The 16988-nt window shown below is 37.4% G+C and overlaps 1 protein-coding gene across 2 annotated transcripts in view; it reads right to left on the bottom strand.

Moving 5' to 3' along the window:
• LUZP2 (leucine zipper protein 2) overlaps positions 1-16988 on the bottom strand; it is a 451490-nt gene that overhangs the window by 316940 nt on the left and 117562 nt on the right. The gene's annotated exons all lie outside the window — the stretch shown is intronic.

Below are 16988 nucleotides of genomic sequence, written 5' to 3'. Positions count from 1 at the left end.
AAACTCATTTACATATAAGATAACTTGAAGCATAGAAAAATAATTTGCTCAAGATCACACTTATAGGAAGTTTTGATCCTTGTTGTATAAAACCCAAGTATCCTATCTTCTGAGTCTATGTTCTTAACTTCTTCCATCTAATAGTTAAACTAGTTGAGACTTTTTTGTCTTTTAATAGACAGACACAAGTATTTCACCATTTAAAATTTAAAATACATGTTTATGCTTTTTCTCAAAATTTGAATGATGTCAAAAGTGATGGTTCTAAAGTGAATGATGATAATTATTGTATATGTAGTTTACAAAAAAAGTTAATGGTTCATTTTATGAGAGAAAATAAAATCCATACTGTTATAACATAATTACATAAATACCAGCAGGCACATTTGGGGAGATTTATTAATTCATTTTGAGATAGAAAATATGTGATGATTGAATATACAAAATAGGTCAAAATTTACAATATAAATTTTTCTACATAAAACTTTTGACAAAGTTAAATTAAAATTTTTTAAAAATATATTTTGATCTGAACTGTATCTCTTGCATGAATATTTTAATTTATATCCATAAGGACTTCTTTGTAATGATAAGATATACTAAAATACAGCTTAGAAAAATGTATAAATACACAGATTTTTTCCACTATTTTTCCTCTCAGTTATGTTATACTTTTTAGATTCTGATTGACTGTTGTTTTTAATGGGATGACTATGTAATTGAAATAGAAACTTGACTTTTCAGAAAGTTAGTTTTAGATTTTTGAATGGAATAACTTGTGTACCCTTTGCTAAGAATAAAGTGACACCTAATGTCAACCTTAATATATTTGGGTATGGTTTGAGGTGACCTATATATCTAATTTTATTTTTAAATGTTTGAAAGCACTGTGGAAGCTCTATTTCACTGTTTTTGGATGGAATGTTTTTATGTGTCCTCTACTCCTGAATGACTTTGAATGTGAGCACAAATTAAGTATAGATAAATTTGCAAAAATGCCACATACACGTAATGGTAATTTTACATGTGGCTAGTGTCAAGGAGACAAGACAGTCATCAGGGCTTAGAAAGGCAGTTCATATCAAAACACCATACTGGTTTACTCCTGTTCGCTCAGATTTCCTTTCTGTACTGTATCATTCTTTAAGGTTCCAGCTTTCCTTTCCAAGCAACAGCTCAGCAATCTTCTACTGCCTTAATATCCACTCATTGTAATCTATGTCATTTTTAAATATACCACTTTGTTGAAGGAATTTAAAGTTGTCTCCTCTCAAACCAGGTTAAATGAGTCCTAATACACCCACAATTTCTGAAAGGGAAATGTGTCTGAGTATTTCATCAGTTTGATTTATATTCTGTGTGATATTTTGCATTTCCTTACATGTTGGAAAGTCTTGTCTCCTTTTTTGATTAAGATTAGTACACTGTAATTGTTTACCTCCTCCACATATGTTAGGTAGGATTTGTGAGATATTGGAGCACAACCTTTTTTAAAAAATTTTTATTTTATATTGGAGTATAGTTGATTAACAATGTTGTGTTAGTGTCAGGTGTAGAGCTAAGTGATTCAGGAGTAAAACTTTTTTTGATGTATGGACTTGCTTGCTGGAGATGATATCAGGATCACCCTGATGAGCAGACAGGGATTTTCAGGCTCTAATTGGTCGAGAACAAGGACAAGTTTATGATTCTTAGCTGAGATTCCTGCAGACAGACATCAAAAGGGCATATTTGTCCTACCTATACAGAAAATAGAACAGCAGTTGTAACAGTATGGGGGAAACTAGTTGAACATTAATTATCTTTTCTCTTATATGCAAATTCCACATTAATTTTTTTTTCTAGAAGACACCTTGTCCAGATTTATTTTAAATTATTGGTGTAAAAAATACTTATTGGATCCGAAAACTGTAAGCTCTTTCACAACACTACCAAATGCCTAATATTTCCTATGTGCATCAAAATACCTGAATATGTGGATAATTATTCTATCTTGGTTTTATATGAATAGGCTCTTGAAACCTGCATAAGATATTCTAAATTTGTCTGACATTTCAAAAGTGAAATATCTTATAGGCTTTTAGTAAATTTGTAGGGATTGACATAGCCTCACTTATTCTGAAAAGTAATATAAAATACCAATACCTATAAATGCCTCACCTCCATAACAACCAACAAAAGCCTAGCTGTATCACATTCCCATTTCAGATAACATCCAGTGTCAGAAATAGGCAGCAGCAGTACGCTATGTGCTAGTAGGGTCAGGTTTAGAGACTGGTACATTATATTCATGTGTCCTCTTTCCTATACTAATTTGTATTCTCAGCTGAGAAGATAAATTTGTCACAGAAAGCTTTTCATTCCCTATAGAATTTAGCAGATTGCTTTGTTTATATGTAATATATAATGGTATTATATATTAATCATAGTATATATAATCTTTTAACTCCTTTATTTAGCATATTGCTTTGTATATGCATATGTATATTATATGAATACATATATATGTGTGCATGTATGTATGTACAATCACACACATATTCTCTTCTTTTTATTTTCTACATGCAAGACTAAACCAGCATGAGTTAATTACTTAAAAAACACTTTTACAATAAATATTATATAAAATTATATACAATTACATTTTAACATAATTCATGTAAGTATGTTTATAATTAATAAATTAGACTTATACAAAATTATAACCTTGTAATAAATACTATTGTTTATAATAAATAAATCAGGACCCGTTACACCTAACTTGAGAAAGAAAAGAAGCACCTCAAGGACCACGATTCCAGTCAAAGTCTTAAATGTGTTAGTTAATGGGTCTCCATGAAATAACAGGGAAGAAACCAATTCTCATTCCCATTTCCATGGAAATCCATGGTACATTACTGAAAAAGTTCCTGCAGTGCTTTGAACAAGACAGAAAAGCATAAATGGCCAAAGACCATCATGTTTCCTAAGGATAAACATAAGCTACAAACACAGACAAGGCATGTTTCCCAAGTGCGTGGTGGGGTGTGTGTGTATGTGTGTTTGTGTGTGTGTGTGTGTGTGTGTGTGTGTGGTAATTTTACAAGAATCATCTTGGCTCCAAAATTTAAAAGCATGAAAATATAAAGAGTGTGCCAACCATCCCTGCTTCTTATTTCAGAGTATAATTTACTTCATAATTTCTTCAGCATGGATGACCTATTACCAGCTCAATTTGTGTCAAAACCTGAAAATCCCCCAGATGGTAAATATATCATAGCCTAATTTGTTTTACCAGCTTTGATCGTGATTAGCCTATTTAGAATAATGAACGCAATTCAGTTAAATACACACACACACACATATTGAGGGAAGGGGCTCAAGTCTCCTGCATTACATTTAGAGAAGAATGAGCCATACTGTATGCTCCATAGATTGACAAGAAACACCTACTGTCTGTCATCCAAGAGGCATGATGTGTGACGTTACACTGTAAGTCTATCTCAGCCCAGGCTCTAGTCTCACCGCTGTAGGCTCAAACACCTGACTCTCCAGTACTTCAAAGCGTTCTATTTTTCAGGGAAGATGCAAGTTAAGCTAACTCCTGCTTGTATGTCAATGTTTTAAAGCCTTCTGATCACTGGAACATGCTGTAATGATGGTTTCTGAATTTCTTTGTAGATGATAGGACGGCACAATTTAGAGAATACAAACTCTTCTCTTATATTCCTGTCTTAGCTGAAATGGGATTCTCCTCCAGGACCACCCTCATGCCCAGCTTTTCTCAGTGGAGAAGGGTAATGGAGATAGCTATCATTTATTGAGGAATCACCAGTAGCCACTCCTTTATGCAGCACTTCATAGACCTAGCATGAATTATAAAGACAATAACCATATGAGGCTGACACTTTATAATAGAAGTTGAGATTCTAAAGCCCCTAAGTAAATGATTCAAGGTTGAAAAGCTAGATAATGCAGCAACCTTTGAATCCCCAAACTCTGGCTCTTAACTACCCATATTCCCAGTCCCAATATACCCTAAGGCCAGGGGATTGGAAACACTGGCATTCTCCAAGATATTTTCACTGCTTGCTGCTCACTACATCGCCATCCTCATGTACAAATATATCCTTTAATTCTCATGCCACCCAGCTCATCTTCTCTCTTATACCTTTTCGAAAGTAGTATTTGTGGGTTTCATTATTCTCCCCCTTCAATTGAGGGTTCTGGTCCTGGGATAACTATGAGTTATTTATTTCTCAACATTATATATATATATGTACTATATATACTATATATATGTATATATATACATTACACACACACACACACACACACAGTTTTCTCTCCAAGGACTTTCCCTTTCACTACAGCAAACAGAGGATCAATCTGGACTTTGTCATTTCTCTCAAATGTTCCACTTATGAAATCTTAATCTCCAACATCTCATGTTCACCATGAGTATTCACTGCTCCTTCTCTCTCACTCCCTTCTCTCATTCCTTGATATCTTCATTTTACCACAATCTATTAGCCTATTTATCTATTTCACTTCACACATTAAGACTTAACTGATTTTTGCCTTAACTTACTTTGTAGTAATTTAATATCCCCACTCCCGTTGTGAGTTTGTTATGTGTGACAATGTGTGTGTGTGTGTGTGTGTCTCCCATAGAACTTATTTGTAACTATCCACAGATGGTTCAAATGTTCAAACAATGTATGTTATATGATGGAATTAACTGTTCAAGAGTTTGGAGATTCTGTTACCTTATTCTGGCATTATGTCTGCCACCATGTCCTTAATCTAAAATGGATCACCCTTCGGAGACAATAACATACTGTTATTTTGACATTTTGCAAGCACTTTCACCTTATTCAATTCACACAACCGCATGGAGAGATGGGCAGTGTAGAATTCAATAATTTATAAATCATTTTCAAGTGAGTTCCTTCAGTTGTAATACCGCCATTGTGCCAAAAGGAGCAGGTATTATCATTATCTTCACTTTAAATAGGAGAAAATTGAGAACCAGGGAGATACACTATCTTGGTGAAACTCAAATGATATTCAATACTTCTGTACTGAAAAATGCTTCTCAACTTATTTGAACATAGAATTTTAAGATTAAAGAGCTTTCACACATTGAATTAAAAAGGGGTAAGAATTCTCACTTCAATTTTTAACATAAAGGTCTAGAAATTACTATTTCCTGATGTTGGTAAAACACACAAGTGACAGAATCTAATACTCATCCTAAAAGCTTTTTATTTAAGTTGACTATTTTCTATGGAATTACAGGTAATTATATTTTGGCTTTAGACTCTCTAACTAAAATGTGTCTAATTAAACCTGAAACTAGAATCCACAAAGTACTTCTGGCATTAGAGAAAATAAAGTCAAGCCTTCCAAATGAGAAACAGAGAAGAATAGAAATAAAAACAATGCTATTTTAGCAAATATAGCTCCAAAATACTCATACTATTTATAAAAATTACTAATGATTTTGGAAATATTTAACTACAATTTTTATAACTACTGTTTATTTTTTATAAATATGATATAAAAATTCCACCATTTTACACACTCTAATAGAATGTCGGCAAGTACAAATAACTCATTTTTCAGAAAAACATGCAAGTGCCTTTCATGTGTAAGGCACTAGACCAGGTGCTCTGAGGATAAGCAAAACCTGGTTTTGTTCTTCAAGGAGCTGTCAGTCTAGTACAGAAGATGCTGCACATGCATACAAAATACACTTTATGCAAAATTCTGAGCGATTTACAATTGTAAAAAAAATCCTATGAAAGGCAAAGATAAGATATTTTTGAGAGTGTAATGGTTCCTTCTAGCTGAAGCATGATGTCAAGTTTCATGGAGAAATTTTCATTTTATAAAATGAAATTCTGCATAAATTATCCAGGGTTATTCAGTAAGCAGTTGTACAAAATTACAAGTACTTCTACTTCCAAAAAGATGGAGTAGATGTACTTTTTCCTACTTCTCCCAGTAAGTGCAACTTAAAGTTTCTGGTAGTCATATACAAAACAAACATAAAAAGACTCTGAAGATGGAGAGGAGAAAGTAGATGGGTTAGTGAAAGTGGGACTCAAAGAAGTAAATGCTGGTAAGTTCCTTGGTTTTCTTTTGTCCTTATATGTCTCAGACTTGGAACTATGAAAGCCACAACTCAGAAACTCCAAAGGAACAAAGGAAATAAAAGTTTCAACAAAATTTTACTGTCTCTAGCCAAAGGATGTGAAAAGGGACAGCTTACCAAACACACACAAAAAACTATAGGCAATACCTCTCAACTACAGTCAAGCATAGCAGAAAAAAACTGTGGTCCCATCTTAACTCAAGCCAGGGAAAGACCTGTGAGTAGCCTAACCTCCATACTTGCCAGGCTGTACAAAGTAGTGTAAACCCTGCAACACATTAATGTCAGAGAAGGACTTTCATCCTCAGTGGGTCATGGCAACCTCTCCCCAACGTGTCAATGGAAACTTGTGGGGAGCCTGCACTTAAACCCCACTGAACAGTAATGAAGTTCTTCTCCCAGTCCCACCTGAGGTATTGTCACATGTGGCTTAGTAGAGAGTCAAGAGTTTCACTGTGGCCCAGAGGTAAAAATGCCACACGTACCCCACTCCTCAAGTGATGTCAGTGCAGGCTGCATAGATAGTGAAAACTCCCACACCTGTCCAGCAGTAATGAGAAGTCCCCTTCTCCCCTAGGTTGTCAAAGGAGGTTTAGTGAGGAATTGGTATTTCTTCCACTACATGACAGTAACAAGGCATTGTCCTCTTATGTTACCAGGGTGGTGTCAGAGGAAGCCCACTAAAACAGATGATTTAAATAAGACTCAGAGTCTCATAACATAATACCCAAAATGTCCAGGTTAAAAAAAAAAAAATCACTTATAGTAAGAATCATGAAAATCTCAACTTGAATGAAAAAGACAATAAAAACCAACATTGAGATAAGAGAGATGTTAAAATCATCTGACAGTGATTTTCAAGAAGCCATCATTAAAATGCTTCCATGGGTAATTGTAAACACACTTGAAGCAAATGAAAAGAAACTCTCAGCAAAGAAATAAAAAATTAAAAAGATGTTATATAGAAGAACCAAATAGAGTTTTATAATTTAAAAATACAATAATCAAAATAAAAAGTGCAATGGATGAGCTCAAATGAAGAGTAAAGAGGACAAAGGAAACGAATCAGCAAACATGAAGATAGAATGGTAGTAATTACCCTGTCTAAGTAACAGAGAGAAAACAGACTGAAAAAATTTTGTCAAAGCTTCAGGAACCTTTGAAACCATGACAAGACACCTAGCATTTCTGTCTCACAATTGGTAGAATTACTGCACAGAAAATCTGCAGGAACATAGAAGAACTCAGCATCATCAACCAGTAGGATCTAATCAACATTTATGAAACACTCTACCCAACAACAGCAGAATAAACATTCTTTTCAAGTACCCATGGGAGCTATACCAATACATACCATATTGTTTTCCATAAAATAAACCCCAATCATTTTAAAAGAATAGAAATCACACACAGTGTGTTTCTCTCACCAGAAGGTAATCAAACGAGAGATAAATAACAGAAAGATAATAGGTAAATCTCTAAACACTTAGAAACTAAACAACATACTTGTAAATAACAAGAGGAAAAACACAAGCAATATTATAAAATGCAATGATCTGAATGAAAATGAAATTATTGCATATCAAAATTACTACACATCACAGCTAAGGCAGTGCCAAGAGGAAATTTCATAAGACTAAATACTTACATGAGAAAGGAGGAAAAAGGTCAAGTTAATAATCTAAGCTTCTACCAGAAGAATAAAAAAAAATAGGCACAAAATAAACCTAAATCAAGTAGAAGGAAGGAAATAATAAATGTAAGAGTATATATCAATTAAATTAACAACAAAAGATAATACAGAATATTAATGAACTCAAAATCTGGTTCTCTAAAATGATCTAAACAATTGACAAACTTCCAGCAAGACTACATAGAAGAAGAGGACACAAATTACTGATATCAGAAATGAAACAAAGGATATCAGTACAAACCATACAGATATCAAAATAGAATACTATAAGTAACTCTACAAACATAATTTGACAATTTCGATGAACTCTACCTACTACTTAAAAAGTACAGACTACCACAAACTCACCTTGTATGAAACATATCATTTGAAGAGTCTTATGACTATTAAAGGCAATAGATATTATTTGTAACTTAAAAATTCCAAAAATAAATTGCCACCCCCAGAAGATGTCACTGAAGAATTCTACTAAATGTTTAAAGAAGTAATGAGCACCAATTCTGTACAATATCTTACAGAAGAGAAGGGGACAATTCCCATTTTATTTTATGAAGCTAGTATCACCCTGATGATCAAAATAAGACAAATATAGTAGTTAAAACATCAAAGGAGGTCAGGAGGTGGGAGAAGATGGCGGAAGAGTAAGACGCGGAGATCACTTTCCTTCCAACAGATACAGTAGAAATACATCTACACGTGGAACTGCTCCTACAGAACACCCACTGAACGCTGGCAGAAAACGTCAGACCTCCCAAAAGGCAAGAAACTCCCCCTGTACTTGGGTAGGGCAAAAGAAAAAAGGAATAACAGAGACAAAAGAATAGGGACAGCACCTGCACCAGTGGGAGGGAGCTGTGAAGGAGGAAAGATTTCCACGCACTAGGAAGGACCTTCCCAGGCAGAGACTGCGGGTGGCAGAGGGGGGAAGCTTCGGAGCCACGGAGGAGAGTGCAGCAACAGGGGTGCGGAGGGCAAAGCGGAGAGATTCCCGCACGGAGGTTCGGCGCCGAGTAGCACTCACCAGCCCGAGAGGCTCGTCTGCTCACCCGCCGGGGCAGGCGGGGCTGGGAGCTGAGGCTCGGGCTTCGGTTGGATCCCAGGGAAAGGGCTGGGGTTGGCGGTGTGAACACAGCCTGAAGGGGTTAGTGCACCACAGCTAGCCGGGAGAGAGTCGGGGAAAAAGTCTGCAGCTGCCGAAGAGGCAAGAGACTTTTTCTTCCCTCTTTGTTTCCTGGTGCGCGAGGAGAGGGGATTCAGAGTGCCGCCTAAACGAACTTCAGAGACGGGCACGAGCCGCGGCTATCAGCGCGGACCCCACAGCAACAGGGGCGCAGAGGTAAAAGCGGAGAGACTCCCGCACAGAGGATCAGCGCCGAGCAGCACTCACCAGCCCGAGAGGCTCGTCTGCTCACCCACCGGGGCGGGCGGGGCTGGGAGCTGAGGCTCGGGCTTCGGTCGGATCGCAGGGAGAGGACTGGGGTTGGCGGTGTGAACACAGCCTGAAGGGGTTAGCGCACCACAGCTGGCTGGGAGGGAGACCGGGAAAAAGTCTGCAGCTGCTGAAGAGGCAAGAGACTTTTTCTTGCTTCTTTGTTTCGCGGCGCACAAGGAGAGGGGATTCAGAGCGCCGCCTAAACGAACTCCAGAGACTGGCGCAAGCTGCGGCTATCAGCACGGACCCCAGAGGCGGGCGCGAGCCGCGGCTAACAGTGCAGAATCCAGAGACAGGCGCGAGCCGCGGTTATCAGCGCGGACCCCAGAGACGTGCGTGAAACGCTGGGGCTGCTGCTGCCGCCTCCAAAAATCCTGTGTACGAGCACAGGTCACTCTCCACACCGCCCCTCCCGGGAGCCTGTGCAGCCCGCCACTGCCAGGGTCCCGTGATCCAGGGACAACGTCCCCGGGAGAACGCACTGCGAGCCTCAGGCTGGTGCAACGTCACGCCGGCCTCTGACACCGCAGGCTCGCCCCGCCTCCTCCATACCCCTCCCTCCCCGCGGCCTGGGTGAGCCAGAGCCCCTGAAGCAGCTGCTCCTTTAACCCCGTCCTGTCTGGGCGAGGAACAGACACCCTCAGGCGACCTACATGCAGAGGCGGGTCCAAATCCAAAGCTGAACCCCGGGAGCTGTGCGAACAGAGAAGAGAAGGGGATATCTCTCCCAGTAGCATCAGAAGCAGTGGATTAAAACTCCACAAACAACTTGATGTGCCTGCATCTGTTGAATACCTGAATAGACAACGAATCATCCCAAATTCAGGAGGTGGACTTTGGGAGCAGGATATATTAATTTTTCCCCTTTTCCTTTTTTTTGTGAGTGTATATGTATATGCTTCTGGGTGAGATTTTGTCTGTATAGCTTTGCTTTATAATAGCTTTATTTTACCTCACTATATTATAGCCTCTTTCTTTCTTTCTTTCTATTTTTTCTCCCTTTTACTCTGAGCCGTGTGGACAAAAGGCTCTTGGTGCTCCAGCCAGGCATCAGGGCCGTACCTCTGAGGTGGGAGAGCCAACTTCAGGACACTGGTCCAGAAGAGACCTCCCAGCTCCACGTAATACCAAATGGCAAAAATCTCTCAGAGATCTCCATCTCAACATCAAGACCCAGCATCACTCAATGACCAGCAAGCTACAGTGCTGAACACCCTATGCCAAACAACTAGCAAGACAGGAACACAGCCTCATCCATTAGCAGAGAGGCTGCCTAAAATCATAATAAGGCCACAGACACCCCAAAATACACCACCAGACGTGGACGTGCCCACCAGAAAGACAAGATCCAGCCTCATCCACCAGAACTCAGGCACTAGTTCCCTCCACCAGGAAGCCTACACAACCCACTGAACCAACCTTAGCCACTGGGGACAGATACCAAAAACAACGGGAACTACGAACCTGCAGCCTGTGAAAAGGAGACCCCAAACACAGTAAGATAAGCAAAATGAGACGACAGAAAAACACACAGCAGATGAAGGAACAGGGTCAAAACAAACCAGACTTAACAAATGAAGAGGAAATAGGTAGTCTACCTGAAAAAGAATTCAGAATAATGATAGTAAGGATGATCCAAAATCTGGGAAATAGAATAGACAAAATGCAAGAAACATTTAACAAGGACGTAGAAGAACTAAAGAGGAACCAAGCAACGATGAAAAACACAATAAATGAAATTGAAAACACTCTAGATGGGATCAATAGCAGAATAACTGAGGCAGAAGAAAGGATAAGTGACCTGGAAGATAAAATGGTGGAAATAACTACTGCAGAGCAGGATAAAGAAAAAAGAATGAAAAGAACTGAGGACAGTCTCAGAGACCTCTGGGACAACATTAAACGCACCAACATTCGAATTATAGGGGTCCCAGAAGAAGAAGAGAAAAAGAAAGGGACTGAGAAAATATTTGAAGAGATTATAGTTGAAAACTTCCCTAATATGGGAAAGGAAATAGTTAATCAAGTCCTGGAAGCACAGAGAGTCCCATACAGGATAAACCCATGGAGAAACACGCCAAGACACATATTAATCAAACTGTCAAAAATTAAATATAAGGAAAACATATTAAAAGCAGCAAGGGAAAAAAAAACAAATAACACACAAGGGAATCCCCATAAGGTTAACATCTGATCTTTCAGCAGAAACTCTGCAAGCCAGAAGGGAGTGGCAGGATATACTTAAAGTGATGAAGGAGAAAAACCTACAACCAAGATTACTCTACCCAGCAAGGATCTCATTCAGATTCGATGGAGAAATTAAAACCTTTACAGATAAGCAAAAGCTGAGAGAGTTCAGCACCACCAAACCAGCTTTACAACAAATGCTAAAGGAACTTCTCTAGGCAAGAAACACAAGAGAAGGAAAACACCTACAATAACAAACCCAAAACATTTAAGAAAACGGGAATAGGAACATACATATCGATAATTACCTTGAATGTAAATGGATTAAATGCTCCCACCAAAAGACACAGGCTGGCTGAATGGATACAAAAACAAGACCCATATATATGCTGTCTACAAGAGACCCACTTCAGACCTAGAGACACATACAGACTGAAAGTGAGGGGATGGAAAAAGATATTCCATGCAAATGGAAATCAAAAGAAAGCTGGAGTAGCAATTCTCATATCAGACAAAATAGACTTTAAAATAAAGACTATTACAAGAGACAAAGAAGGACACTATATAATGATCAAGGGATCGATCCAAGAGGAAGGTATAACAATTGTAAATATTTATGCACCCAACATAGGAGCACCTCAATACATAAGGCAAATACTAACAGCCATAAAAGGGGAAATCGACAGCAACACAATCATAGTAGGGGACTTTAACACCCCACTTTCACCAATGGACAGATCATCCAAAATGAAAATAAATAAGGAAACACAAGCTTTAAATGATACATTAAACAAGATGGACTTAATTGATATTTATAGGACATTCCACCCAAAAACAACAGAATACACATTTTTCTCAAGTGCTCATGGAACATTCTCCAGGATAGATCATATCTTGGGTCACAAATCAAGCCTTGGTAAATTTAAGAAAATTGAAATCGTATCAAGTATCTTTTCCGACCACAACGCTATGAGACTAGATATCAATTACAGGAAAAGATCTGTAAAAAATGCAAACACATGGAGGCTACACAATACACTACTTAATAACGAAGTGATCACTGAAGAAATCAAAGGGGAAATCAAAAAATACCTAGAAACAAATGACAATGGAGATACGACGACCCAAAACCTATGGGACGCAGCAAAAGCAGTGCTAAGAGGGAAGTTTATAGCAATACAAGCCTACCTCAAGAAACAGGAAACATCTCGAATAAACAACCTAACCTTGCACCTAAAGCAATTAGAGAAAGAAGACCAAAAAACCCCCAAAGCTAGCAGAAGGAAAGAAATCATAAAGATTAGGTCAGAAATAAATGAAAAAGAAATGAAGGAAACAATAGCAAAAATCAATGAAACTAAAAGCTGGTTCTTTGAGAAGATAAACAAAATTGATAAACCATTAGCCAGACTCATCAAGAGAAAAAGGGAGAAGACTCAAATCAATAGAATTAGAAATGAAAAAGAAGTAACCACTGACACTGCAGAAATACAAAAGATCATGAGAGATTACTACAAGCAACTCTATGCCAATAAAATGGACAACCTGGAAGAAATGGACAGATTCTTAGAAATGCACAAACTGCCGAGACTGAACCAGGAAGAAATAGAAAATATGAACAGACCAATCACAAGCACTGAAATTGAAACTCTGATTAAAAACCTTCCAACAAACAAAAGCCCAGGACCAGATGGTTTCACAGGCGAATTCTATCAAACATTTAGAGAAGAGCTAACACCTATCCTTCTCAAACTCTTCCAAAATATTGCAGAGGGAGGAACACTCCCAAACTCATTCTACGAGGCCACCATCACCCTGATACCAAAACCAGACAAAGATGTCACAAAGAAAGAAAACTACAGGCCAATATCACTGATGAACATAGATGCAAAAATCCTCAACAAAATACTAGCAAACAGAATCCAACAGCACATTAAAAGGATCATACACCATGATCAAGTGGGGTTTATCCCAGGAATGCAAGGATTCGTCAATATATGCAAATCAATCAATGTGATACACCATATTAACAAATTGAAGGAGAAAAACCATATGATCATCTCAATAGATGCAGAGAAAGCTTTCGACAAAATTCAACACCCATTTATGATAAAAGCCCTGCAGAAAGTAGGCATAGAGGGAACTTTCCTCAACATAATAAAGGCCATATATGACAAACCCACAGCCAACATTGTCCTCAATGGTGAAAAACTGAAACCATTTCCACTAAGATCAGGAACAAGACAAGGTTGCCCACTCTCACCACTATTATTCAACATAGTTTTGGAAGTGTTAGCCACAGCAATCAGAGAAGACAAAGAAATAAAAGGAATCCAAATCGGAAAAGAAGAAGTAAAGCTGTCACTATTTGCAGATGACATGATACTATACATAGAGAATCCTAAAGATGCTACCAGAAAACTCCTAGAGCTAATCAATGAATTTGGTAAAGTAGCAGGATACAAAATTAATGCACAGAAATCTCTTGCATTTCTATACCCTAATGACGAAAAATCTGAAAGTGAAATTAAGAAAACACTCCCGTTTACCATTGCAACAAAAAGAATAAAATATCTAGGAATAAACCTACCTAAGGAGACAAAAGACCTGTATGCAGAAAATTATAAGACACTGATGAAAGAAATTAAAGATGATACAAAGAGATGGAGAGATATACCATGTTCCTGGATTGGAAGAATCAACATTGTGAAAATGACTCTACTACCCAAAGCAATCTACAGATTCAATGCAATCCCTATCAAACTACCACTGGCATTTTTCACAGAACTAGAACAAAAAATTTCACAATTGTATGGAAACACAAAAGACCCCGAATAGCCAAAGCAATCTTGAGAACGAAAAATGGAGCTGGGGGAATCAGGCTCCCTGACTTCAGACTATATTACAAAGCTTCAGTAATCAAGACAGTTTGGTACTGGCACAAAAACAGAAATATAGATCAATGGAACAGGATAGAAAGCCCAGAGATAAACCCACACACATATGGTCACCTTATCTTTGATAAAGGAGGCAAGCATATACAGTGGAGAAAAGACAGCCTCTTCAATAAGTGGTGCTGGGAAAATTGGACAGCTACATGTAAAAGTATGAAATTAGAACACTCCCTGACACCATGCACAAAAATAAACTCAAAATGGATTAAAGACCTAAGTGTAAGGGCAGACACTATCAAACTCTTAGAGGAGAACATAGGCAGAACATTCTATGACATACATCACAGCAAGATTCTTTTTGACCCAGCTCCCAGAGAAATGGAAATAAGAACACAAATAAACAAATGGGACCTAATGAAACTTAAAAGCTTTTGCACAGCAAAGGAAACCATAAACAAGACCAAAAGACAACCCTCAGAATGGGAGAAAATATTTGCAAATGAAGCAACTGACAAAGGATTAATCTCCAAGATTTACAAGCAGCTCATGCAGCTCAATAACAAAAAAACGAACAACCCAATCCAAAAATGGGCAGAAGACCTAAATAGACATTTCTCCAAAGAAGATATACAGATGGCCTACAGACACATGAAAGAATGCTTAACATCATTAATCATTAGAGAAATGCAAATCAAAACTACAATGAGATATCATCTCACACCGGTCAGAATGGCCATCATCAAAAAATCTAGAAACAATAAATGCTGGAGAGGGTGTGGAGGAAAGGGAACACTCTTGCACTGTTGGTGGGAATGTAAATTGATACAGCCACTATGGAGAACAGTATGGAGGTTCCTTAAAAAACTACAAATAGAACTACCATACGACCCAGCAATCCCACTACTGGGCATATACCCTGAGAAAACCATAGTTCAAAAAGAGTCATGTACCAAAATGTTCATTGCAGCTCTATTTACAATAGCCAGGACATGGAAGCAACCTAAATGTCCATCGACAGATGAATGGATAAAGAAGATGTGGCACATATATACAATGGAATATTACTCAGCCATAAAAAGAAATGAAATGGAGGTATTTGTAATGAGGTGGATGGAGTTAGAGTCTGTCATACAGAGTGAAGTAAGTCAGAAAGAGAAAAACAAATACAGTATGCTAACACATATATACGGAATCTAAGGGAAAAAAAAAAAAAAAAGGCCATGAAGAATCTAGTGGCAAGACGGGAATAAAGACACAGACCTACCAGAGAATGGACTTGAGGATATGGGGAGGGGGTGGGGTGAGATGTGACAGGGTGAGAGAGTGTCATGGACATATATACACTACCAAATGTAAAATAGATAGCTAGTGGGAAGCAGCCGCATAGCACAGGGAGATCAGCTCGGTGCTTTGTGACCACCTAGAGGGGTGGGATGGGGAGGGTGGGAGGGAGGGAGATGCAAGAGGGAAGAGAAATGGGAACATATTGTATATGTATAACTGATTCACTTTGTTATAAAGCAGAAGCTAACACACCATTGTAAGGCAATTATACTTCAATAAAGATGTTTAAAAAAAAAAAATCAAAGGAAAAAAAAACAAAAACCAAAAAATACTGATCAATATCTCTCATGAATATAGAACAAAAATCTTTAAGAAAATATTAAACAATAGAATTTGGCAACATATAAGAGGAATTATATACCATGATCAAGTGGTGTTTAGTCCTCAGATGCAAGGCTGGTTAACTACTGAGGAATTACTCAATGCAATGCAGACTAAAAAAGAAACATCACACAATCATATCAATTTATGCAAAAATGTTCTTAGACAAAATTCAATTTCCATTCATATGAAAACACTTAGAGAACTTGGAATAAAGGAGAGTCTCCTTAATCTGATAATGAATATCTATTTAAAAAACCCTACTACTCTCTTTACAATTAATGGTGAGACTTAATCCTTTCCCCCTAAGATTGGAAATAATGCACAGATATCCACTCTCACTGCTCTTATTTATCATAGTGCTGGATGTTCTAACCAGTGCAATAAGGTAAGAAAAGAAAATTTTTAAAAAACATATAGATAAGAAAGGAAGAAATAAAATTGTCCTCATTTGCTGATAACATGATTATCAACATAGAAAATCCCAAGAAATAAAAAAATAAAGTCCTAACATTAATATGTAAATTCAAAAGGTTGCAGTATACAAGTATACAAAAATTAATTGTATTTCTATGTGCCAGCAGTGAAATGTTGACACTAAAATTAAAAATACCGTACCATTTACAAATAGGAAGAAAAGAAATAATTAGGTGGAAATCTAGTAAAGGATGTAAGGACTTTTATGCTCAAAATTTTAAAATGCTACTATCTATTAAAAATATCTACTATCTATTTAAAATAATACTATCTAAATAAATGGAAAGACTTACCTTTTTCATGGATTGGAATACAACATAATAAAGATGGCAATTCTCTCCAAATTGATTTAAGAGTTTAACACAATTCTTATTAAAACCCTATCAATTTTTCATAGATGTAGATGTGCATATGGCAAGGTAAAATATGTAGAACAGACAAAACACTTTTGAAAAGAAGAATAAAGTGAGAGGAATCAGTTTACCCAGTTTCAAGACATTA

The sequence above is a fragment of the Balaenoptera musculus genome, chromosome 8, assembly GCF_009873245.2.
Source record: "Balaenoptera musculus isolate JJ_BM4_2016_0621 chromosome 8, mBalMus1.pri.v3, whole genome shotgun sequence".
NCBI lineage: Eukaryota > Metazoa > Chordata > Mammalia > Artiodactyla > Balaenopteridae > Balaenoptera > Balaenoptera musculus.
Note: the sequence above shows the minus strand (reverse complement) of the source record. Positions and strands in the feature narration are given on the sequence as shown.